Here is a 27237-nt window from a genome sequence, read left to right as displayed (position 1 = left end):
TTAAAAAAAAAAATTGTAATTTGGCACGCGTGGAAAACAACAAACAGGATGGACCAATTCAAATCCAGACTCAGCGAAGAAGTGCGGTACAGGCACCTGTACGACAGTGCACTGAAAAAACATAATGACCACGTCAACTCCTAGAATTCATTGACAGAGATTGGCAGAACTTTGGGGATTTTGCTGTTGTTTCATTGACTGGAAGTGGCTTTGAGTATTGTGAAAGCGCTATATAAAACCGATCTATTATTATTATTATTATTATTGCATCCTGAAAGTAATAAGATAATTCCCAAGTGTGTCCACTGAAGCACACTATTTCATAACTAATGGAAAAGTTTTTTTTTAATTTTTCTTGTTTTTAAATACAAACATTCAAAATACACATTTTAGAGCTGTAATCATAATACCGTGAAACCATGATATTTATGCCTAAGGTTATCATACCGTCAGAATCTCATACCGGCCCATGCCTAATTTCTAAAAGATGCAATGGAGAGCAAATAATGTTCTCATTTGCTTAACTGTTGCACTACAGTTTTAGGATATTTTCACCAAAGGATCTTCAGAAGCTTGGTTGAACTGTTGTAACAAGCTATGATTTAAAGAAAAAAAAAAAAAGCCTCATCCAGGAACCGCTGTGTCTCAACAGAATTGCAATGGAGATTTGGAAATCATATTCAAGACAACATCTAAACCACAATGTCTTAAAATGTACTCAAAACAAAATCCTTCTTTTCTGTGCAAGAGCATGTAATCCAAAGAGCCTCGGGGTCTGAAGGAAGCAACCGGTGAACTGGCTTAAACTCGACTCAGCTCAGAAATACTGATTTTGATATCAGCCTGTCTGCTTTTGTGGTACTTTTTAAAAAATATTTATTAATTTTTTTGTGTCCTTCTGTTCTAGCATCCTCTGAAACTGATTCCATAGGTGTGGCACAGTCAAGAGCTGTGAAGTAAATGGAGTTTGTAGACCTAATTGTGTCTTACTGGCAAGTGTCTTTCTTCTGTTATGGATCGGGGGAAACTGCTCTCTGACAGCTTTGATCTGCCATCGATCTGCTCGGCTGTCCATTAATGTCCTGAGCTACCCTCTTTGTTTGGAGCTTTAGGGCAGGAACGGCTGTTTGTCTTCTCAACCTGTTACAAAGCGCAGTTTTACATACTAAACCTACATAGCTTAATTTCCAATATTATACAGTTCCTGTTCAAATGACGGAATCAACACAAACAAATGCATCGAAATATACAAATGATTGTGCAGTTTAAAGGGTGCTTGCAGAGCTTAAAGGAGAAGTTTTTTTTTTTTAAACCTGGACCTTATTTCGGGCATAAAATACATTCATCTACTCACCGATAACAGTTTGGTGAAAGTCGGCGTCCTTCGGAAGATATTTAGATCACTCGAGATCCGCGTATATCCATATAACGGGAGAGAACAGAGCATTGAATACAGCCTCTAAATAAGGCATTATCTGTCTTTATTTCACCAATACTTTAAGACGAATGAATGCGTACTATTGCACTGTTAGTTCAGAGCTTCCGTGTTGTTATTAGGGGCTATCGGGGGGCTTTCTACACAAGTCTACTTGGATGACGTCATTGATGCGCGCCGCTGCAGTTATCGGTGAGTAGATGAACGTATTTTATGCCAGAAATAAGGTCCAGATTTAAAACAAAAAACGAACTTCCCCATTAAGTAGCTCTGGTACCTGGCTGATACATAGTCCCAACGAAAGAGCCGTCGAGGCAGACAGTGGAAAGGATTTTAAAACTCGTTTAAGAAGTTAAGTCATCTCACAGTGTGGCAAATTTTGGATGTTTGTAGTCAGCTGTGTCTACAATTTGGAGCAAGTACATGCAAAATGGGAAGATTGTTTAAAAAAATAATAATAATAAATTTAAGAAACTGGTGTCCTGTCTGGGCTACCCAGTAAGGCCCTTGACAGGTTGCAGTATGTCCAAAACTCAGCTGCCAGGGTGCTAACTCACACCAAGCCCTGGCAGCACATCACCCCCATCCTAAAGCAACTTCACTGGGTCCCAGTCAAAGCACGCATCACCTATAAAATCCTTCTCTTGACCTACAAATCTCTCCACTCACTTGCACCTAAGTACATCTCTGATCTCCTCCACCCCTACTCCCAGTCACGGCTTCTGCGCTCCTCTGACAAGGACCTACTTTCCATTCCTCGTACCAGACTTAAAACGTATGGAGATAGGGCCTTCTGTTCAACTGCCCCTATCCTATGGAACAATCTGCCACTTCACATCCGTTCTGCCCCCTCTCTACTACAGTTAAAAAAGAATCTAAAAACACATCTCTTCTCCATGTCCTACTCTTCTTAAACCCACCCCTCCGGCCCTACCGGCCCTCTTTTCTTTTGTTAAGCGACCTTGGGTACCTTGAAAGGCGCTATATAAGTCCAAGTTGTTATTATTATTATTATTATTATTATTATTATTATTATTATTATTAATAAACTACTTGAGGGAAATGGGATTTACATCCTGAAAAGCCACATTTAAACTGCCACTAACACCCAAACAGAAGAAAACAAGGTTAGAGTGAGCTAGTCAGTGATCAATCCCCATTGGACAAGGAGATGATGTTGGAACTTTAATTTGGTTCACGTCAGGTCCAATAAAGGTGACTGCCCAAGAGCTGATAAACTTTTCGTCTGCTATAATAGAGAGTTGGAACATGATTGAAATCCAAAGAATAATTTTTTTGTGTGCTATATGTGTTTTATTTGCTGAATGATGCCAGAAGTTATAGCCATGCCAGCTTTGTAGTTACAACTTCTGCATCAATCGCTAATCAAACTGAACAGAATGCAAGCCCTAGATCAGGGGTGTCCAAACTTTTTTTTAGTGAGGGCCGAATACAGGAAAATAAACAAAGGGCCGGGCCGCACATTAGCGGTGACTTATTGTGTGATGGCCGCATGGTTCAAGGTAGGCCTACTAAATACATAAGGGAGACAAAAACAGTCGGGTAATATGATTTATTTCCAATATTGTCATATAAGAGGCAATGTGAGAAAAGATAACAAAAATTGCATCAATATTATTGTGTCAGTGTTTGAATGATCCACATGTACACTGTAAATAATTATGATTAATTATTATTAAGTAATTTTTTTATTATTTGCTACAATCACAATCACTTGCTATGCATGTTTATCAAAATATGCCCTGTTTTATTATTATTTAATTATTTTTCCCCCAGCATTTCGAACTTTACACACACACACACACACACACACACACACACGGTGCAAGCACTACAGGCCTAAGTTGTTTTTTATCCCTAAGGCAGATACATCGATATGAACAGAAATCAGAAGGAAACAAAGTGACATAAGTAGGGCCTATGCGTCAATAATGTAATGGAGATGGGTGTGTGGTGAGGTGCTGTAACCAGGGAGTGCGCGCAGAAAACATGATAGCAAATAATAATTAGGCAAACGTTTGCACGTAGATACCGTGATATAACAATTAACCATTATGTAAATACGGGTTGTTATTTCCAACTCACCTAACGATGTGTGAACTCTGAAGTCAGTGGGAACAGTGATGCTGTCCTTTGGACTGAAGGATGGCTGGCAAGTCAGGAGACAGTTTTTGTGGATGAGAGACGAAGCACTTCACAGAGATGGCGATCTGTCATTCTGGTTCTGTGTCTGCTTTTATTGTAGTTCATCAGAGAAAATGTTTGCTCGCATATGTAGGTTGAGCCGAACAGGCTGATCATTTTTTTTGCAGGTCTTCTCAAGAGAGGAAACTTGGCATCATCCAAACTGTGGTAGAAGTCAGGCAGGGAGAGAAGCTGGTGTTGACTCTTCAGAGAATCATCACACTGCAGTTCAATGAGTTGTAATTGCAGACTCTCTTCCACGTCTTGTGCGTCCACCAGGAAAGGGGTTGAGAACAGCTTGATGTTGTTTTCAATGGAAGAGAAGTCCTTGAAACGGTGGTCGAATTCTGTCGCTAGAGATGTCATCACGGACACATACTTCTCCTTTTTAGCCAAGAGGTTGACATTGGGAAAAGCTGTTCTGATTTCAGACAGCGCTGGGAAGTGCGCAACATTGAAGCTGCGTAGTTGTGCTTAAAACAAGCGGAGCTTCACACGAAAGGCTTTCACGTGTGCATGCAGGTGTGACACCAGCTGGTCTTTGCCTTGTATGTTCTTGTTGAGTGTATTCAGGTGCTGAGTAAGATCAACTAAAAATGCCAGGTCTGCCAGCCAGAGGGGGTCACTCAATTCATGAAGAGGTCAGCCCTTCTCGTTCAAAAACTGCTGGATTTCTGATCTCAGCGAATAAAACCGCTGTAGCACAGAACCGCGGCTCAGCCAGCGCACATCGGAGTGATAGAGTACATCCCTGTCTGTAGTTACTCCACACAGCTTGTCCCATGGAAGCTCCATCTTCTCAACTGCCCCTGACACGGCTTCAAAAATATCTCTGCCCGTCGTTGTGCCCTTTAAGGTGACCATGTCAACAAGCTCCTCTGTACAGCAAAAATTAGCATCCACTCCCCGCAAAAAAATTAACAGTTGTGCAGTGTCTGATCGATCTGTGCTCTCATCGCATGCTATGGAGTAAAAATCGAAGGCACACGCTTTCTCTTTCAACTGAAGTAGCACGTTCGCTGATTCTCCGCACAATTGTATTTTGGGATAAGCTTACGTTGTTGTAATCCTGCACCTTTTCCGGGTACATTCTTTCTGTCACTTTCATGAGGCATTGTTTTACAAAATCGCCGTCTGAGAACGGTTTGCCGTGCTGGGCAATAAGCATAGCGACATCATAGCTTGCAGCAGTTGCATTTTCTTGTATTTTGTTCCCCAGAAAAAACAGTCTTTGTTGGGCGAGCTGGCCAGCTGTCAATTGTTTCACTTTCTGTGTTCGCTCGGCACCCGTGTACGATGCGAAACTCTTGTGTTTTGTCTCATAATGCCGACGGACATTATACTCTTTCATAACAGCAACCGTTTCCTTACAGATCACACATACACACCTTCCAAATTTAATGTGCGGGCCATGTTCAATGACATTTTAAAAATCTGCCGCGGGCCAATAAAAACGGGCTCGCGGGCCGGAGTTGGCCCGCGGGCCTTAGTTTGGACAAGCCTGCCCTAGATTAAAATGTCCCAAAAATATAATGGCCTGGATATTTACCATCCAACTTTGGGAGGATGAGGTAGGAGGTTTCAAGAACAGTCCAACATGCAGAAAAGATGATGATTCCAAGCTAGAACCTAGAACCTTCACCTATATCTGCTGAGGCATGCGTTTGTGCTGCAACACCTTTCAAAACATATTTCAGCCAAGCAATACCAAGCAGTGAGACTGTAGTTCTATATGCATATGCTGCACAGCTGAGTGGGTGTACTCTCACAGGCCCATGGGAAAGCGGAGCCTCACTTATAAATTGTGCCCAGAATAAAACAGATCTGTCTGCTGCCTATGCAGTGATGTGCAGAAACTGTCTGATTCAGTTCCGCCTGCATGTGAGCCAGTGAAAAGATTTTGTAGGCAGTATCTGACGGCACAGTTTTTAAAAAGAGTAGGAATAGAGCAGTGAGGGTTGGAGCTGCTCTGATACAAATGTGACTTCTTACGCTATCACTTCAAGAATCGGCTTTAGCAAGGATTCAGGTACTTTTAAAGTGCTTCTCGTTTTTCAGCTGGAGAGCCTTTTTTCAGACCTTTTTGTCTTAATTGTGTGTTTTAGAAAATGGATTGGAATCTTGTGAGATGACTCTTGTATATTGTGAGGTCTTTCAGATGTGAAAGATAGGAAGTCCCATTCAACGTAATCCAAGTTGCTCAAACAGAGCAGCTCCGGGAATAAAATCCCTGCTGTGGAGGAAGGCTGTCATTTACACAGCATGGACACTTCTCTGAGTTAGGTCTCCGTCGGTGTTTACCCATTCTCCAGCTCCCCGGATGAGCCCTCATCATGTGGCATTTACCTCACGTGCCTTAACTGAGTGTAACAAGCTGTATTTAACTGACAGGTCTTTCACATACTTACAGTATAGAATAGAATAGAATAGAATAACCTTTATTATCCCACGAGTGAGAAACATGTACACAAAATAAATTAGCAAATGTAAGAAGGTATGTAAAGGTATGTACTATTTTATTAATATTTTTAACATTTAATAGAGAATATGTGACTGTAATAAATGTTAGATGATGCTGTAAGCAGCATGCAAACTGTGCTGTGGGGATTTATAGAGCGGAGGCACACTGAACATTCATCTCTCCGGTTTAACAGAGTGTTTTATCTAACTCAGTGGGCTAAGAAATGAATCACGAGCAGATGACTTGGAGAGAAACAGGTGGCAGAGATGCTGTGGGATGGCAGGAAAGCAGGACCAGTCTGATGCTTCTAATGCTCACATTTTTCTGGGATGGCTATTTCTATTAAACATATTAGTTTGTCTTCTGTCTTTCTGCAACCATTTAGTGAGCCCATTATGTCTTTGTTCTTTGAGCAGGAAGCCATCTCCAGGCCTTACTTTTAATCTTTAGTCTTTCTGGATCTTAAATGGTCTGTGTTGTCCTACACTGTCTGGAGAGTTTGGCCTCAGACCTAAGGCGATCTTTGCTTTCAAACGCAGCGGTTGTAATGCTTGCTTTGTACCTACAGGTAACCTGAATAGAATTTCACAGGGTGAGATCATCCTTGACTCAGCTTTTTTTCTTTTTGTATGTCAGTATCAATCCTACATTTGGTGAGTTAATCAGGTTATGCTGTATTCTAAGACTCCCTGTCTGTCACTGATCTTATATAAAAATGGAATTAGTTGGTCATTTGGAAAAAAAAACAAAAAAACATACAGAGACACATCCTGTACCCACGTGTAAATAAGCCTTTAAGAAGATTAATAGGATGTAATTTAGTGTTGGGTGCAACAGGTATTTGTCTATAATTCATTACAAAATTCATCGTCTTGACTAAATGATAACCGAGACACTGTGGGGTTACATGGCTCTGAAAGGATCGGATAATTGGCTAAATTACAATAAGATCTAGAAAGCTGCAAGCAGCTGTATGCGGGACCGAGATGTGCGCAAGTTGGGGCATGCGCTGGACGTCGTAGTTGTGCAGCTCTGCCCACACGCACGATACTCTCTGCGGACGTACGAGCACATAATAACCCCAATGTGGAGGGGTTTTTGAAAATTTCTAGGGGGCGCCACTGAGCCATTTTGATCCGCTCACACACGATACCCTTTACATACATACGAGGTCGACAGGGTGGACGTGTGTGCCAAGTTTCATGACTTTGCGATGATGATAAGGCTTTCAAATCACAAACGCCATCACATGATTTTCACTGCCTGGCCACGCCCACACCGTTCAGAGTTTGGAAAGGTTTTTCAATGAATTTTCCCCCCCATGTCTTAAGAGTAACTTGGCCAAGTTTGAAGTCTGTAGCATTAAATCTGTAGGACTAGTTCGATCATATGCAAGGCGTGGAATCGGGCAAAAATGGCACCAAAACGCACTTACCATCCTTTCTGTGGACGTGGGACCATGGCGGCAAGAGACTTTTTTGTGCGTCTGGGCATGATGAATGAGTGTATCGAGTTTCGTCGTCCCACGCGAAACTAACCCCAATGTGGGGACCATTTTTAAGTATTGTAGGGGGCGCCAATGAGCCATTTTGCTCCAACCACAAACGATACCCTGACGAAGTCGTCAGGGTGGACGTGTGTTGCAAGTTTCATGACTTTGCGATGATGATAAGGCTTTCAAATCACAAATGCCATCACACGATTTTCACCGCCTGGCCATGCCCACACCGTTCAGAGTTTGGAAAGGTTTTTCAATGAATTTTCCCCCCCATGTCTTAAGAGTAACTTGGCCAAGTTTGAAGTCTGTAGCATTAAATCTGTAGGACTAGTTCGATCATATGCAAGGCGTGGAATCGGGCAAAAATGGCACCAAAACGCACTTACCATCCTTTCTGTGGACGTGGGACCATGGCGGCAAGAGACTTTTTTGTGCGTCTGGGCATGATGAATGAGTGTATCGAGTTTCGTCGTCCCACGCGAAACTAACCCCAATGCGGGGACCATTTTTAAGTATTGTAGGGGGCGCCAATGAGCCATTTTGCTCCAACCACAAACGATACCCTGACGAAGTCGTCAGGGTGGACGTGTGTTGCAAGTTTCATGACCTTGCGATGACGATAAGGCTTTCAAATCACAAATGCCATCACACGATTTTCACCGCCTGGCCATGCCCACACCGTTCAGAGATTGGAAAATTTTTTCAATGAATTTTTTTCCCCCATGTCTTAAAAGTAACCTGGCCAAGTTTGAAGCTTGTAGCATTAAATATGTAGGACAAGTTTCATTAAATGCGAGGTGTGAAAAAAAAAAAAAAAAAGAAGACGTTTCCAACCACCAGCAGGTGGCGTTATAGGTGGATGTCAGATAATATGTACGCGTTCAGGCTGGGTCCAGCATTCACCGTTTAGTTTGGGACAGATTGGATAATGTATGTGGGATTTATAAGCGACTTAATTTTTTGTGGCGAGTGATGGCGAGTCATCGAACTTTGAGGCATTGCCACGCCCACGCCCTTTAAGTTTTGAAAGAGTTGCCCAATAATTTTTTCCCCCCATGTCTTAAGAGTAACCTGGCCAAGTTTGAAGTCTGTAGCATTAAATCTGTAGGACAAGTTCGAGCATATGTGTAAGGCGTGGAATCGGTCAAAAATGGCAGGAAAACTCACTTTCCATCCAAAATGGCCACCTTCCTGTGGATCTATGACCATGGCGGCAGGAGAGTTTTTTTATACGTCTGGGCTTGATGAATGAGTGTACCGAATTTTGTCGTCGCACGCGAAACTAACCCCAATGCGGGGACAATTTTTAAGCATCGTACAGAGTCAATGAGCGACTCCCAAAAATATAAAGTTTAGATTTTTTCATGTCGTCGACTGGCAGGTGGTGCTTGCAAAATTTCAAAAGTTTTTGAGTACCTTTTGCAAAGAACAAGTAAGAAAGAAAGAAGAAACCTTACAGATACAATAGGGTCCTTGCAGTTTCACTGCTCGGCCCCCAATGAGTTGAGCAAGGGTAATTATCCTTGGATATATGGCGGTGAATGAATCGAATCAAAGGCACAAAGCAAGTTACCCCGATACGAAGAGCAAGATGAAGGTACGTCCCTCTACATTTCGTTTGTGATGACCATGCTTATTGCACAAACGCGATGCACAACGGCGCATTCTGCATCGCGTTGTTTGTTTCTTTCCAACGGCAACAACAATTCTAATATCGTCTCTTCCGACTTCTGGTTCACGACCCCTGAAAAAATCTCTTCGCATGAAAAAATCATGCACAGAACACAAAGTCTGATTTCAACCGAGTTTAGTTATCTCGGGGTCTTAATCCGATCTCGAGTAATCCGATCTGATCCAATTTCTTGTCAGATTAAAGTGTCTACATGCACTTAATAACTCAATCTTATTGTAGTTTAGCCAATTATCCGATCCTTTCATTGCCACTGATTGTTTAAACAAGTCATCCATTGGATTCCTTTTTTTTTTTTTTTTTTTTTAAATGACTATTTATTTAGCCTCAGCTTTATGCTCACATGGACAAAAGCACAGCAAAGCCAGTCTGGCACAAATTTATTTATTTTTTTTTCATTGCAGTCATAAGCGCTTTCTTAATGGCTCCAGCTACCCAGCAAGGGTCAGGTGAAAGGACCTGAAAGACTCCAGTGGGATGCCCATGTTGCCCTTTTTCTAATTGCCATGATAACGTGAAGACAGCAGGGCTGTTGCTGAGGATATTTGGGAGTGTTATTGCCTCCACTTCAAGCAAAAAAGTTTAATACAATTTTTATTAGTCAATGTGTTTATGACTGAATCTATTTATTTTCATGATATGTAGTAAATTTAGTACTGACATCGCAATTAGAGATGTTTTAGGGCGGAACGTGTTGTACTAACATCACATTGCTCAGTCTAAGGCCTTTTCAGAGACTTTGAGGCAGTTGTCACCACCTTGACATTTTCAAGTATTTCAACTAACTGTAAACATCTATGCAAAAGTGACACATATGGTTGTATTCTGAAAAGCCTAACAAAAAACAATATGAGAGTGAAGTGAATCTAATACAAACAAGTTTTATTCAAATTGAGGGGAAACACAACTGTACAAAAAAACAAGTTTTAGAGGTCTTCAAACAGTGCAAGAAAACACACTATAAATATATCTAGCCAAGACTTTTGAAGGTTGAACCTTGTAAACAAAAGTGTTGGCTGCATAAAAGTAAAAAGTGCAGTCAGAAATGTTTTTTTGTTTTCACACAAACTGTAAAAAAGTAATTGTAACACCAGGCAGTGTCTCTGTTAGTTGAATACTAATTAGATGGGTGTGTAACACCCCTGATTCCCCCCCACCCCCCTGTCACTCTCCATGTGATAATTGTCTGTCACTGGCAGGACATTGCTGCCTTCCCCCACATGCTGGCTGAATGGGGTGTGTTCTCACCTGTGAATAGCCACTCAATCACCTGGTACTTTGCATGTGAATAGCGATAGGTGTGGCCTAGGAAGCTGCTGCAGTCTGAGACTACAGAAAATCCAAAGATTTCTGTTCACTCTCTTTAAAAAGGGCCAGCTATATAATTTATTTTAATATATATATATTTGAAAACTAGAAGTTTCGAGGTTTTTAATGGTGTCACTTATATGTTTGAATGACAAAAACTCACAGAGTTACAGATGTGTTTTTGGAGATGTGTCAAAAATCCCGCTGGCGGGATTTAGACTCCAGAGTGTTAAATGACCTATAGTGCTTCATGAATTCATTCAAACCATTAACTGGCAGGTCATTACACTCTGTGTTGGCCAATCAATTTCTTTATCATCCCACCACATGATCAAAACTGAATCTTACCTCAGTGTGACCACCATGGCTGCTCTTTGGTAAATATATTATTTAGGAAAGTAAAAACTACCCTGAGGACACTTGGGGAAAACAAAATATCTGTTAATGAAGAGCAGAAAAAGGAGGTATTTCATGTGCTCGGTTTCTATTTCCCACAGTCCTGACTGTGAAGTGTTATCCCTGTATTTGTAACAGGAAAGAGAGCTCTTTGTCACTGACTACTGAAAACTAACCTAATGGCAGATTTATCACACTTTTAACTCTGTCTTTGACCAGTTTATTCTCACTCCCGTTAAAGTTACATTGCACTACTACAACTGGATCTTATACTATATATAGCAGAATAATACAGGTAGGGCTGTCGCGGTGAGGGAATTCCCACCGCGGTGACTCATAGCCACTCAACAGCGCGGTATGCGGTGATATCGCATTTTTGTTCATTAGGCTACTTTCCACGACACGCAATGTTAGATGAAAATCGAGCGCATAATCCGGCTTTTTTTCCCAGCAATTCTGACATTTCACTTTGCTTTGCCTGTCATTTACTCGCTCACAGACCAACATAGCGGAGATCAAGCAGCGCATACCCCAGTTCTGCAACATTGTTGCCAGTGCCACATGGCAAATATCAACATTGTTGCAGACCTGCGCACGTTTCGTTTAGTAATGACAGAGAAAAACGAAGCAGATCAGCGCAGCAGTTGAGCTCACGTGTCCGGGATACAGTTTTTTTTTTTTTTTTTAACAGACGGCCGCCGACCAACCAACCCAAGCTGAACTTTAACTGTTTCCGCGAAGTTGTTAGAGCTTATTTCTGGCCCGGCACATTTTTTAAACGTTTTTTAAATTTTTTTATTTAAATAGTTTCACCTACAAAGTTTTGTTGAAATGATCAGGTATTTCCCAACAGCAAATGTGCACACCAAGCTGTGGTTCTGTGGAAGCTAGTTTATTGTTGATATTAGACGGTCGCATTTACAACGTTAAACATGGATAATAAGGGAAGATTCAAAGCCATAAAGTGTCCGGACTAGGCAGAGGAGTAAAGCCGAGATAAAGGTAGGCCACTGCATTTTATTTTAACTTCTATTGCTACGACACTGAGTAGGCATATTCTTGTAATATCAGCTGCTGAGGGAGAATGAGACCACAACGAGTAGCATGCAGACGTGTGTGCGTGTGCGGTGCCTATATGCAAAGATGACGACAGGTGGTGGCGGTGGCCTGGACACGCACCGCGGAGGTCCTCTCAGCACCGCGGTGATTGCATTTTGCGGTTATCGCGACAGCCCTAAATACAGGCATCTTTCATTATTTTCTGTTACTTAATAGTTTATTAATTGAGAAATAATCCAATATTGATCTATATTGACAATATTTGTTAGTCACAGCTCTGGTATCTTATCTAAGATGTTGAATAAACCTAATTGATCAATGTTTATTTAGCAGAATAGATTTAAAAAGTGCCACAAAGATTTCGTTAGAAGTTAGTCGAGTCTCGGGGCTGTTTCTCCAGAGTGGAAAAAGGAAATCCTTCTCGACTTCAGGTTTGATATTAGATGTGTGCACTAGTGCGGCTTAAGCTAAAACAAACACAGTGTTTAAAACAAACACAGTGTTAACTCAAGTAAGGCCCAATCCCAATTCTATTTTCTACCCCTTCGCCTACCCCTCGCCCCTTCAAACGTAGGGGTAGGCGAAGGGCTAAGAATGTCACCCCTTCGAATTGGGACAGCACTTCACACTCACGAACGTAATAAGTCCGCGCCGTCAGTTGTTACGTAACCAAAAGCGACAGCTTTAGCCAGAAGTAAACAAACATGACCGGTGCTGTGGTGTTCGCGCTGTCCTGGGCTATTCGGATATTTTTAGAAATATCTGCGTCGAATCGACGGAGTGCCATCAGGCGAAGGCGTCTTCGACATCTGGGAGCATTGCTGGATCTTGTTACGGTATGTACAATAAGAAATTAATGCAAATAACGCTTGTGAGTGAGCAGCTGGTAGCTTCCAGAGCCGGCGTGTGAAAATGATTGTGTGTGTGTGTGTGTTTGAAAGTGCTTCTAACTGTACATTTGTGATATCGTGTAATATAGAAACAATTTGCTTGTCTCGTTGGATTTGCTGATTTATTGACTGGAGTAGTATCCTAACCTGGCTAACCTAGCTGAAAGCATAAGCTAACGTTTAGCCTTTGTTACTCGCCTCGTTCCGTTTGGAATAAACAATGCGTTTTTGAAGCGGTTTTCTTTGTACCAGGTTCAGATTTGATGACTTAAATAAATGCACTGCATTGTGTGTGCTATCAATGTGTTGGTTTGGGAGGATAAAAGCCTGATCTTTCCATGTTTTTCTTTCCAGCAGACGTGTCATCCTACAAATTATTGCCCATTGGACCACAACATGTACCCCAATTTTTTTTGTTATCCCTTGTATAATAAATCTCTTCATACCAATATCCGTTCCAGTCGTTCATATGATGTTGATGTGATAATCATGCTCACAAACCTTTTGTCCTTAATTTATTTTATTAGGCTCACATTACAGACTGGTAAGGCAGCTTATTTTCAGAAATAACAGCTTAAAGTGTCTGCTGTAAAGTGTGTGGTGCAAATATGGACAATAAACAGTATGAATATAAACGGGCAACAGTGCAATCATCAAGAACGAGATGACCGGAGCAGGAACAGCGGAGGGCGCATCGGAGGTGCTGCATGGACTCAGTGATGTTCTGGGGGAACAAGACACGATATGACATTATAGCATGCACTTTCATCCATTGTAAAAAATTAAAAAAAGGTGTTTCAGAATGCGGTAGTGGTGGCTGTGTGTACAATAGGTGCATGGCGCATCAACTCACCGTAAAGTTTGTCTATCATGCGCTCAAACCGAGCTAAAAAGCGCTCCGTTTTCTGCTCGTGGCGCTTCTGCTCCTTCAGGCTCATGGGTTGTTGGCTTATGGGATTGGACTTCCTACTTCTCTTTGGGGATGGGGATGACTTTAGAAACAGATCTTCGTTTTCGGCGCTAAACCTGATCAGGCTCTTTGTGCTTGAGTCCCTGTGAATCAGTCACGTATATGAATACTTGTGATAATAGGTAGCGAAATGACGCTCACGTAACTCAAAAGGAACTTATCTATGGTTAACCAACTACATTGCTTGTAAATACTCGTGTTACAATTTAAAAAACGACAACTCTTTCGCAGCACCTTCACATGCATTGACCGATTACTCCATGTAAAATAGCGACTTTTCCCATGTGCGTTTTATAGCAGAAAACAACTACACATTGCCACCACTTTAAACTCACACAATACACCAGTTATCACAACCTAAAACGATTAAAACAGTTAAATTATGGCAAAAAAAAATAGAAGAACTTACATTTGTGTGGTGCTCTCTTTGCTTCTGCCATTTTTAAAAAGACTCGCGATCTCCCGGTAGTCGCGTTGTATTCTGGGAAATATATCATACCCCTTCAAACGGAGTCTGCCTGGCCGAAGCCCTCCGTTTGAAGGGCTACAACGGAGGGGTAGGGCTAAGGGGAAGGGCTTTGGAAGAGTATTGGGACAACACTACCTCTACACGTGAACGCGCAAAACGGAGGGGAAGGGGTGAGGGGTAGGGCCAAGGGGTGAATTGGGATTGGGCCTAAGACTCCGTACAGGCAGTAAATTGAAATGGGTAGTATGACAAAGCTACCGCTTTTGATCACATGCTGTAGGCAGTTCGCTTATATGTAAGGCTCAGCGATCAATGGAATTTTATTTTAACTTGCAATAATGACCTTCAACGATAATGGAAACAAGATAATCAACATAAAAAGACTATTGTGCTGCATTCCATCTCACAACAATGCTCCCGTTTTGTCCTCTATGAAGAATTCAGCGCACCCCTTTAACGCTGGCAACTTTTGCCATTAGAGCCCCAACTTTGATCTGTCTAGCTGCATGGATGTTTGTTTCAGCTAGGGTCAGCATGATGGATAGAAAGAGTTGGTGAAATAAAAGTTGTAACGACCGATGAAAACTTTTGCACGAGTGTGCCTTTGGTCTCTAGATCACGGAGGGTTACTCCCTGTAGTTTCAGTGCAGGTCTCAAGAGGTGCACAAGTACAAGTGCACAAGCTGAAGTGTTTGATCACACACACACTTCAGAGTCCTGTCAGTACATCTCCTGACCAACAACTGTGATGTCTGTTGAAAACACAAATTTTTATTTGAAAAAGACAAAATATATGTTGTTTTAAAAGTCTGAGTAACCACAATATTGATGATTATGATTTTAGCTCTTATTGAGCAGGCCCAATATAGGTTGAAAGATTAACGGAAGTTATAGTTAACATTAATCAACTGAACTGAAAATAGTCATTGGATTGATCAAAAAATTATTGTAAGATTAATCAACTAGTCAACAAAAGGATAGATTAATCAATAAAAGAAAATAATAGTTAGCTGCAGCTCTAGTTCCCAACAAATTTTTGTCAAGATGGGAAGTAACCCAGCTCCAGATCTATTCTATCCTGTGATGGGTTTAATTAGTAGCTGGTTCTTCCTCACATTGTTAATGACGGTGTATGAACTGGTGTAACACATTCCACATTGTGATTTTAATAGGAGTAATGTGACTTAATCATATGCCCTGAATATTTCCAGTCAGCCTCATGAATTAGCTTTTTCAAATGAGCTCAATTTACAATGTAATTCTGTTTTTTATCTACAGCGTTCACTACAGACACTGAGGGTATGAGTGTATCTGATCATGCTAAGTGCAAGTAATCCAACATGCATCTGGAAGAATGGAAATTAAATAAGTAGCGTGTTTTTTTTGTTTTTTTTTTGAGGGGATGCTGTTTTCTTTTCTCTCCCCTCCAACTGCCCTTTGCCTTGTGAGAATGAAATCTAATTTAAACATTAAAATGTCATGTTGGTGTCTCTGCAGCCCTCTGGCCTGAAAAAGCAGACTTATGACTTCTGTCTTCTTTCCCACGGCAGCCACAAATGCCCTGTATCTCTGAGCTACTGTCATACCTTTGCCGATATGTGATTGGGCTCTTACTTGTGTTGTGTGTTGTTGTTGCTTTTAGTAAAGCAAAATGCCTCATTAGGCTGCATAAGAGCTGAAATGGCTTTCAGAGTGCCTTACGTGTGTGAAGGAGACACAGCCTTTGTTGAGTTTGAAAGCATGTTCATCCATTATTCAGAAGCATTGGTAAATGGATGTGTCCTGTTAGGAGTTCATATAGCAGTTTTTTTTTTTTTTTTACCAGTGCAGGCCATGTGACACATTGTAAGACCAATCAATACGGCACAGATTCCTGATACCATGCTGCCTGTTTTTGTTGCCGTTTTATTCTGATTAGTCTTCACTGATACTTGTCAGTTCTTTTAGACACAATGGGCTAGGGCTGAACGATATATCGTTATCGTATCAATATCTAGATATGAACATTCAAGATATTAATATCGCAAATTCAACGATATCAACGATATATTTTCCCTGATGCAGCTCAGGCAGTCGCAAACATCATTTTTACGCTTGCCCTCATGTAGAGCTGAAGCCAGCCAATGACAAACATCCGAGGGAGGGAGCAAGGGAGATGGAGACACACACACTACATTCACAGCGGGGAAATTAAAAAGAGAAACATGAGTGCGGAAGATAAGGCTGGTGCAGATTCTGCGCATTCAACGGATTTAGTGGCAAAAAATAAGTAATTCTCCATTATTTGGAGGTATTTTGGATTCAGAAAAGAGGATGTGAACCAGAGTGAGGTGTTGTGCAGGTCGTGCTTGGCAAAAATTGCGATGAGGTAAGGCAGCACAACAAACATGTTCCACCACCTGAAACAACACTACCGCTGCATGAAGAGTGTATTGCAATGACAGAAACGGTGGAGACTTCTCAGTCATCCAAAGTTAAGCCCAAGCAAAGTTTGATTGCTGATGTGTTCAGTAGCGTTACGCCATATGAGTCGACGTCCACCAGGCACAAAGACATTACAGATGCTATAAAATACCACATTGCAAAAGACATGGTACCCGTGTACACAGTCACAAAAGAGGGCTTTCAGAAAATGGTTTGGACGCTGGACAAACGTTACAAAATACCATCCCGAACATATTTTAATCAAGTGGCCAATAGATATATACATGTTGTAGCACGCTCCAGTGTGGCATTAATATGCCTTAAACCTGAAAGAGTAGCGTAAGCCTACGTCATGCCCCGCCTCCGTGAGTCAAACCACGGAACCCGCGATCCAAAATCAGAGTTTGGAGAGTTTCCAGTTCCAGCTAAATGAGTTGAGTTCCAGTTCAGTTCAGTCTGAGTCTAGTTCTTGTCTTATCTCACGGGATTCTCCCCTTTGAAACAGGGAGAGAGCAGAAAGACAATAGAATGATGCGGAGAGGATGAGCGATGCAGAAGAAGACAGGATGGAGGAAGGAGATGAAAAGGACTCAAAGAAAAACTAGGAAGAAAAATCCAAACAAAGATAGAGACAGAATGAAGTAGTCTAAAGATACACGCTTTCTTTGTTTTTGTTTGTCCATCATCATCCATGTTCTTTTTACGTTGCACGTTTTAACCTCCGCTGCTGCAAGCCATCACAATTTTCCTACCAAGAAAGCCAGCGCCAAGCAACTTTTTGTTAACATTCTGTGAACTCAGAACTTCAGACTGTTGCTGTCTGCTGCGGAACCGGAAAAGAAAGTAATTGGCGTATCCACCAAACATGGAGAAGGGTACGGAACTTTTCCTTGGCCATTTTCATTTTAAAGTTCTTCCAGACGGCGGAGTCGACAGAACCAAAGTCATCTGTAAACACTGCCAAATTGAATTGTCTTATCTCCGTAGTAGTTCCAGTCTAAAATATAATTTAAAGGTAAAACACACAATTGATACCAGCAAGTCATTCATCGAAACAGACAGTGGAGCGAGGCTTCTACATAAAAACTACATTAAAATGCTGATGTTAAAAGTGTGTTTGCACAACAAATGTTATGGCACTTTCATTTATATGGCAGTACATTTGAAATAAAAGTAAATGCTAAAAACTATACACTACTTTTGAATTAATTTTTGGATTTTGCGTACAAATACGATTAATCGTGATTAATCAGGGAAATCATGTGATTAATTAGATTAAAAATTTTAATCGTTGCCCAGCCCAAATATATATAGATATCAATTTTTTATATATATATATATATATAAAATATGTATAACTCAGAGCAGCTAGCTAGCTCTGCACTCCCAGAGGTAACCCAGTTACCAGAATGAGCAGCACACAGCAGAAAAGAAGCCAAGTGAGAAGCCGTGGCACACAAGTTTACTTGCCTCAAAAGCTGCTAGTTCTAGTGCCAAGTTTAACCTGGGAGGTAGCTTTCCCAACACTTCAAGTAAAAGCTGCTTCCATGGCGAGTCAGCTTGCAGTTGGGTCAAAACTTCACTCTGCTGGTTAGCCCAGTACCTGACCCTATCGAGGCACTCGTGGCTTCAGCGGTTAGCTTCCATTCGACTGGGAGCAAGCAAGCTTCTTGCCGAGTGCCGCAGCTCCTTGAATATGTTGTGCTCTCTTTCTAGCTCTTCACTAACTTCTCCTCAGCTTGCTAGCTTCTCAGTTAATCTTTTTCTCTCAGCACATGCAAACGAGCTGTATAGTCCCACCTTACAAGTAGTAAGGATTGGTTGGGGCAGGTTCTGGTGTAGAACTGAGACTTTCAGTGGTCCTCTGCTGATTTAAAGCAGAAGGATGGCAATGATGGCTGATTTTGCTCACTCTATGACAAAAAAGACATCTAATGCACAGGTAAAAAAAAAAGGTTAAACTCTCTATTTTCAGCAGAGGGGGGACTAAAGAAAATAGAAATGTTTGTGTATGCGGACACTTTAAGGCCAGACTTTTAAAAAATCCGGATTGGCTCAGAGGATTAAAATCAGTGCAGGTCTCTTTTTTTTTTTCTTTTTTTTTTTTTTTTTAAGAAGGCACTAAAGTGTTAATTTGGTCACTTCCTAAGTTTTGGTGGTATAATGGTGTGTTGGTCAACTGTCCAATTACTTTTGAGGTATGATGTGAAAAACTCTGTTATTCTTTACACAATACTTTTGTGAAACTCCTACAATTAAAGCTGAAAGTCTTAACCCCTGTCACATCCTGAAAGTGTAATTTCAAATCCATTGTGGTTTGTGATTGTGGGGCAAAATTACAAAATCTCAACCCATGTCCAAATACTTATTTTGTTCACTCACTGAATGTGAACAAAAATGTTTGCTTTGTGAGGAATTCCAGAAGGGTGACGGTGACGCTGAGTCCTGCAGCTTGGCCGAGACATTAGATGTGATGTCAAGTGGGTTTAATCAATAGAAATAGTAACCAAGTCAGTCCTGGAACTTGCCTGAATAAAAGATTCCTGATGTTGGCATTTATTCTGATTGGAGAGCATTCTGGGACACAGCCACTGGCTTCAGTAGAAGTAAATGATTTAATGATAACTAAAGGTGCATAAATCTGATATTATTATGAAGTTTGTTTTTCAAAAGATTGAAGTCTTCAACAGTTCCAGTTGTGTAACCTGTAACTGTCAGTTGAATAACAGAGCAGCTCAGAAAGTTGAAAGTTTCATTGTGAAACATTTTTATTGCACAAATTGTGGCAGTTCTTGTTACTTTTGTTGAACGTGTGTGTAATTTGTTAGCTTCAACCGAAGGTAATTCTTTTGGAAGCCATCTGGTCTTTGGCACTCTTCTGTAAGGTTCTGTGTGCCAGCTGCTGTGACTGTGCATAAACAAGTATATGGATGCAAGAGTCAATATCTCTCCCTCTGGTTCGATTCCTCTTCACTTCTTTGTGCTCTCCTTCCCCTCTGAATTACTAGTAAAACCACTTATTTTTCTCTGTTCTTTCTTTCATTGATAAATATTAGATATCTGCCTCTCTCCAGTGAGCCACCTCTCATCCTGTTGCTGTGCCAAGAATGGCATGCACAGTTATTTTTATCCATCTCCTTGCGAGTTGGAGCTGGTCCCATGCAAAAAGCAGTGCCTTGCTCTTATTGGCTGCCAAGTCCTCAAGCGTATTCCATTATTCCTACTGCCAGGTGACCAGCACTGGTTTTACCTGGCTAACACAGTTTCAGGGCTAAATGGACAGTTTGGTGTAAGCTCAACAAAAGAAGGTAGTTTGGAGTTATTTTATGCTCATACCTGCAAACTTTTCTCCAACAATAGATATTGCTCATATCAACATGGTCATTCACAATTGTGTGGATCCAAAGAGGTTTACAGAGAGTGGGTGGAATTACTGAACTTTCACTTTAAGTGAGAGTGCGAGGATATTCTCGTGCTTGTGTCAATAATTCTGGAGGTGTCTGTAGAGCCTCTTTATAACTGACAAAGTTAAAAAGCTTTGAGGAGCGTAGTGGGAGGCTGAGTGGTCCGTTCTAGTGGAACAGAGCGGGTGAGTGTCCACTTTATATGACCAATTACAGAATGAACACATTGAACTTATTGAGCTGATGATGGGGTCTCAGAGAGTGATATTCAGACAAGTGCGAACAACAAGGATTACTTATTGTCACTCTTTCCTTGAGGAAAATGTCAGTAAACACAACGTTGCTCTAGTAACCCATTGTTGTGTGGGTATTGTGTGATAACTATTCTGTAAAAGTGCAGTCGCTTTGTTATGTGGGTCACCTGTTGGAAATGAAAATGCTTTTTAATGAGTAATGTTGCTCGATAAATCCTGGTGCACTCAACGCGTCATCCACTGACCATTTGATTCATTGTCTGTTGAATGTAATTTAGTCTATTCATTCGGTTCATTTTGGTGAGGGTATGCTGGAAGTTGTTTGTTTATAAATAATAGTCAATTTAACACCCTTTAAGCAAAGTATAATCTTTGGAAATTATTGTTGATTTGACTCTAAGCTCAGCTGTATGATAATATTCCACAACTCTTAGAGCTTATAATTATTACATTTAAATTTAGCACATTTATATGATACAAGGGAAAAAACATGTTGTGTTAGTTTGACCAAAACTGGGCTTTTAAAATGCATGTCAAAATATTAGTCCGAACAAAATTGTTTAAGATTAGAGCTCTGAAAGCTGGACTAACACACCCAGATAATGTGGTTTAGAATCTAATCAGTCCTGCATGTTTACTCCCAAGTCGAGTCAAATAGGCTTATGCACTTCTCACATGCTCTAAATTTCTTTTTCGATCTTAGTCTATATTATTACAGCCAAATTCCTAACAAAGTTGCTCTCATTCACATGTTTTTATTTCTTTTGTCACACGACGAAACAAGTTAGCAGTCGTGACTGAAAATCAGGCCATTAAGACTACGTGTCAACTCACACTCAGAACCTTTCCAGGTAGTCGCTCCGCTCTAATAAAGTGTGATTAAAATCACTGATTATTATACTGATAATCACCCACACAGATTATGAATCCCTAGAGGTCCCTAATGGGCTGTTTTTAGATTCCCATGTGTGAAAACAAGCCTCAATGCTTTAGTTTGTGGGTTGTTTCTTTGGTTGGCGCTGGAAACTATTTAGATAGTAGCTAGATATGTCACTATTTTAAAAAGAAAGAAAAGTTATTAAAGTGCTGAAAAGATTACTGTGAGATAGTAAGTCTCTAAGCTAGTGTAGCGCCCTTAAAGAACTGAGCCAGTTTGATGGGCCACTATACATCTACTAGGTTCTGCCCAAGAGTTGTAATATATCACACCACTGATTATGGAACAGATTATTTTATTGCTTTCGAACAGAGTACTTTTACTTATTTTGTAACAGACATTTAAAGAAAAAACAAATACCATAACCAACATAAATAGAGCTGTTTCCCCCTTTTTTACTAAATAAAATGAAATGAAGTCCAGTTCTCAACAACGTTGCTACCCGGGTAGTGTTATTTATGGAATCTTATCTGAGGCCCAAATTGGATTTCAGGTCCCGACGAAGGTTCTTCTGCGAATGGATGCTCCGGCTGGCCACACCGCTTATCCTCGTCCGCAGTCCACATGAGCTTGGCTCGCCATCACAGTCAAAGAATCCAACCTCTTCTATAAAAACAATCGGGATTTCCACAAGTTATAACCCAGCATGCGGTCATCACAGTCGTCCACTGGAACTCCACAGTTCGTATGTAGTCACCTCTGTAGCTTATAAACCAGTCAGAAGGTTTTTTGGTTCGGATGGTCAGAAGGTTTTTTGGTTCAGATGGTCAGAAGGTTTTTTGGTTCAGATGGTCAGAGCACATATCAAAATACGTCTTAGAATATCTCAAGATGTAGAACCAAGAAAATACACACTGTCAACTCCAGCGAATCGAACCAGAGCGCCCCTAGCGGACCCTCCAAGTATTACACCTAAATCACAAAGATGGGTTTTGTAGCCCAAAATTCCGTGTGGGTTACACCAGCAACAGTTAGGTGAACCAAAGCATCATTTCCTGTGCTGAGAGTGACAGGTGCCAGCCATGCAGGCTGAGATGGTTGAACTTTTCACACTTTCTGATAATGAATGTGTCCTGTCTGAATATCATGGCAGTCGTGTGAGTTCTTCTATTTTGAGAGAAATTCAGAGCTCCAGACTGACACAGTTTCTCAATTTTTGAACTTGGAGCACATGCAGCTTGAACCTTTGCGCCAGGTTTGTTTATGTCGTCATATTTCTTATGAGAGTGTGTGTGTGTGTGTGTGTGTGTGTGTGTGTGTGTGTGTGAGACCAGAGATCTTACAGAAGGCTGTTGTCATCACAGTAATACGGTCAGTGGTTGGGATCAAGGCTGCACAGGCTATTTTCTACTCACATCCAGTCAGTAAGCACCCTTTTCCTATGAAGAAGATCAACAATTAGCATTTGATCTCACTTGTGTGATCTCACAAAAATACAGACCACCTATTTTTTTTCAGCAGGAATGGGATCCACACAGTTTCATGTTGCTGAGTTACAAAATAAGAACTCCAATAATTGTACGTACTGCCCCAACAACTGGGGTACAGCTAGTTTGCCAACTTTAAACATCATTTTGAAAGACTTGTAAAGTTCCTCAGCAGCATGGTACATTACCTGTGTCTGGACAGATGTACTGACACAACGTATCTAGCAGGAACATTTTTAATATTGCATCAGTGACTGAATTTAACAAGTTTCAGTACAGCCTGATCCCAGTATCACGGAAGCCGAGAACAGCCATGGATTTAAAAAAAAAAAATTCTTTATGCACTGTTATCTCGTGATAACAACTTATTATTTCATTATCACAAAGATAGTTTTCTTGTGATAAAGAATTAATTTATAATGTGTTCATCTTGATTTGAACCTACAAGAGCTGCCACGAAAGACTTCCGTTGATCTGTTAACCGGTAGCCCCTAAACAAACCCAGTCATTAAACAAACTAACGTAAAGTGTTACTTACCGGTAGGCTACAGCCGGTGGCTATGGAAGCCGTTCGTGGCGCTTCTTGTAGGTTGAAATCAAGATTAAGGTTGAAGAACACATAAATAATAAGCCGTTATCACGAGATAACATTGCATAATAAAAATTAAAAAATCCAAGGCCGTTCTCGGCTTCCCTACAGTATGAAGGAAGAGTTACCATCCACTAAGTTTATGGGTCACATTTGATCATTTAAAGAAAAGGAAAAAAGAGCCGTGTGCAGCTAATTTGCAGTGACATCGATGTTAACCAGTTGAATGAAATCATCATGCAGAACAACACAATTCATATTCATTCATTCTTAATTAAATTACTTAAAAAGGCTTTGCTAATGAATAGACAGTGAACAGAAATACCAGTTTTTAGCTGATTTATTTTAAAGGAAGAGATTAAAGTAATGAGATTCATTAGTTTTGTCTGTTATTAAAAAAGCGCTGTTTAAGTTTTTCTTTTTTTCTGAACAGTTTGCTCTTTTATTTACTTTATTTATTCTCAAAGCATTCATCGGTGAAAAGGTTAAATGGAAAAAAATATGAATGTATTGTGTTGACTCTCTATTTTATTAGCCAAAAAAGGTGAAAACATGTAGTCTGACATTCATTTCAGTCACTTCTATTCCATAATGTTATCATCAGCCCTAATGATATCTCAAAGGAATTTATTGATTTTTCGCTTTTGTTGCGCTTTTTCATCACTGATTGTGTAGGTGTGCAGATGAGAGAATCCTTAACTAGTTCATTTTTTGGTTGCATACATAACAAATAGCAGGGGGAGACCGAACCTAAAATGGGCTGAACAGTGCAGGGCATGTAATGTACCGTAAAATTGCATTTTGAGTTCTTTGGAAACGTCTTGATGAGGTGTCTGCTGACTGTGCTCAGCGAAGTCATGGTGGTGAAAGTGCAGGTTGTGCCACAGCAGGGGCCCAGTTTTCACTATTAATCGGCCCTCATGTTGCCAACTCAATCTGCAAAGTCTTTGAAGTGATTCCAGACTCAAGACTGTTAAAATGAATGCTGTAATTAAAAAGGCACTATTCAGTAATCTGCTGATTAGCTCTTCATTAAGATGCACAGTTATGTATAGTCATCCATTCATTCCGTTCCCACTCTGCCTCCATTTGGCTTTGACTTGTTGAAGCCAAACTATCTAACCAGTTAACTGTGGCCCCGATCAAGCAAGATACACTCTGAGTCAGTCCATAACAGTGACATGAATGCAGACCGAAAGGATCATCAATCAATATTAAAGCAACTGCACCACTGAGGTGTCGAGAGTAGATTCTTTCTAATATGAAAATCAACAGATTCAGTTTCCCAGCTTCAGATGCACGTCCTTTGTGTTGTGAAGATTTTTTTTATTTCCCTGGGACTTTACAAACCCATTGGGAGAATTTTTGGGGGAAATTGAGGCTGAAGTAAGTTTCTTAAAGATTGTATTAAATGTAGTACCTCATTATTTTAATTAAGTTTACTGAAAGATTTGACACTATGGGAGAATTTGTATTATTATACTGATTTTTTTAAGAGGGAAAAAAACTTACTGGGGGATTTCTTTCGGCTGATCTGCTTGGTTTGTAGGTCAAAAAGTTAATTTATTTAGTTCAATAGCTTTGGATAACATCACCAAGCATCCAAAAAGAACTCCAAAAAAGCCAAAAACAGTACACTCGCATAAACACATCCTATTCTATGCCACTTGATTTAAAGGTAGGTTTAAATAGAAGATGATGTCGTCAAGTTCACATATATTTCTGTTCAACATCAAACATTTAAATGCCTTATGTAACCTCATGAATTCGTCCTCTCTAACCCCTGCTGTTGCTACGTAGTTGAAGAAACATTCCTTTGACATTACCACAGTCATTTGAATAAAGCTCTAATCAGAAATGTCTAACAATTATTACAGAATTTTATAATTGTTTCAAAACAGGAAAGGTGGAGGACATTTTGTAAGTTGTAGACAGTTTTTCTCATGTTATTAAGGTGGCAATTATTACAAGAGGCACATGTATATTTTATCCAGTTTGATAGAAGTGTGACCACAATCAGTGGGTGCCCGACATTGAAGAAAAAGCCAATTCACTTTGAGTGACCTAACCCCTCAAAGTCAGACCTCACACATGTGCTGAGTATTGTGTATACAATAGATGTAAAAAATATAAATATATGTTGTATCAATGCTTCCATTAAGAAGAAACACCTACTGTAACATCTCACAACTATTTAGGTCAGATGGAAACATGTCAGTGACGTGTTTTGGATATAAAGCCAAACATCCCAGAAAGGATGACTGTTTACAAGGATTAGGATGGACAGGGGTTCTCTGTGAAAGACTGTTTGGGCAAATAGTTAAACGGTTTCAGTATGATATTTATAAAAATAAAATTCAAAATAATGACAGTACATAACAAAAGACGAAGATAATCTGGAGAAATCTCTGTATGCAGAGAAAAGACTGGAAACGGCTTTGAATAACAGTGAACTTAATGCCTCCTTAACTGCTCCTTCTAATTGAAAAGCAGACGTGTGGAAACACTTCGGCTTCCACAACGTCGGCAGCGGAAGCGAACTGAACAAGAACCACGTTATTATGACGTTTTCAAGGTGTTGCACGAAAATAAGATTGTCCGTGAACATCCATCCATTATCTTCCGCTGCTCCGGGGATCGGGTCGCGGGGGCAGCAGCTTGAGCAGAGAGACCCAGACGTCCCTGTCCCCGGCCACTTCCTCCAGCTCTTCTGGGGGGACCCCGAGTCGATCCCAAGCCAGCCGAGAGACATAGTCTCTCCAACGCGTCCTGGGTCTTCCAAGGGGCCTCCTCCCAGTGGGACGGGCCCGGAACACCTTACCTGGGAGGCGTCCAGGAGGCATCCTAACCAGGTGCCCGAGCCACCTCATCTGACTACTCTCGATGCGGAGGAGCAGCGGTTCTACTCCGAGCCCCTCCTGGATGACCGAGCTTCTATCTCTACCCTATCTCTAAGGGAGAGCCCAGACACCCTGCGGAGGAAACTCATTTCGGCCGCTTGTATTCGCGATCTCGTTCTTTCGGTCACTACCCACAGCTCGTGACCATAGGTGAGGGTAGGAACATAGATTGACCGGTAAATCGAGAGCTTCGCCTTCTGGCTCAGCTCCTTCTTCACCACGACGGGCCGGTGCAGAGCCCGCATCACTGCGGACGCCGCACCGATCCGCCTATCAATCTCCTGCTCCATTCGTCCCCCACTCGTGAACAAGACCCCGAGATACTTGAACTCCTCCACTTGGGGAAGGATCTCATTCCCGACCCGGAGAGAGCATTCCACCCTTTTCCGGCCGAAGACCATGGTCTCAGATTTGGAGGTGCTGATTCTCATCCCAGCCGCTTCACATTCGGCTGCAAACCGCTCCAGTGAGAGCTGAAGGTCACGGTCCAACAACGCCAACAGAACCACATCGTCCGCAAAAAGCATAGACCCGATTCTGAGGTCGCCAAAACGGACCCCCTCAACGCCCTGGCTGCGCCTAGAAATTCTGTCCATAAAAATTGTGAACAGAATCAGTGACAAAGGGCAGCCCTGACGGAGTCCAACCCTCACAGGAAACATGTCCGACTTACTGCCGGCAATGCGGACCAAACTCTGACACCGGTCATACAGAGACCGAACAGCCCATATCAAGGAGTCCGCCACTCCATACTCCCGGAGCACCCCCCACAAGAGTCCCCGAGGGACACGGTCGAACGCCTTCTCCAGGTCCACAAAACACATGTAGACCGGTTGGGCGAACTCCCATGCACCCTCCAGGATCCTGCTGAGGGTGTAGAGCTGGTCCACTGTTCCACGGCCAGGACGAAAACCACACTGC

General features: G+C 41.3%; 1 protein-coding gene across 3 annotated transcripts in view; it reads left to right on the top strand.

The window, feature by feature from the left end:
* Positions 1-27237, top strand: part of rab6ba (RAB6B, member RAS oncogene family a) — a 107652-nt gene that overhangs the window by 9498 nt on the left and 70917 nt on the right. The window contains exon 1 of one of the 3 annotated variants that reach the window (XM_075484849.1): positions 20350-20394. The exons of the other annotated variants lie outside the window; for them this stretch is intronic. The gene's annotated coding sequence lies outside the window, so the exon portion shown is untranslated. Of the gene's footprint in view, positions 1-20349; positions 20395-27237 lie in introns of those variants that run through there. 3 annotated transcript variants of the gene reach the window in all.

Source organism: Odontesthes bonariensis, chromosome 15 (assembly GCF_027942865.1).
Source record: "Odontesthes bonariensis isolate fOdoBon6 chromosome 15, fOdoBon6.hap1, whole genome shotgun sequence".
Classification (NCBI taxonomy): Eukaryota; Metazoa; Chordata; class Actinopteri; order Atheriniformes; family Atherinopsidae; genus Odontesthes; species Odontesthes bonariensis.
This window is presented reverse-complemented; position numbering and strand designations above follow the sequence as displayed.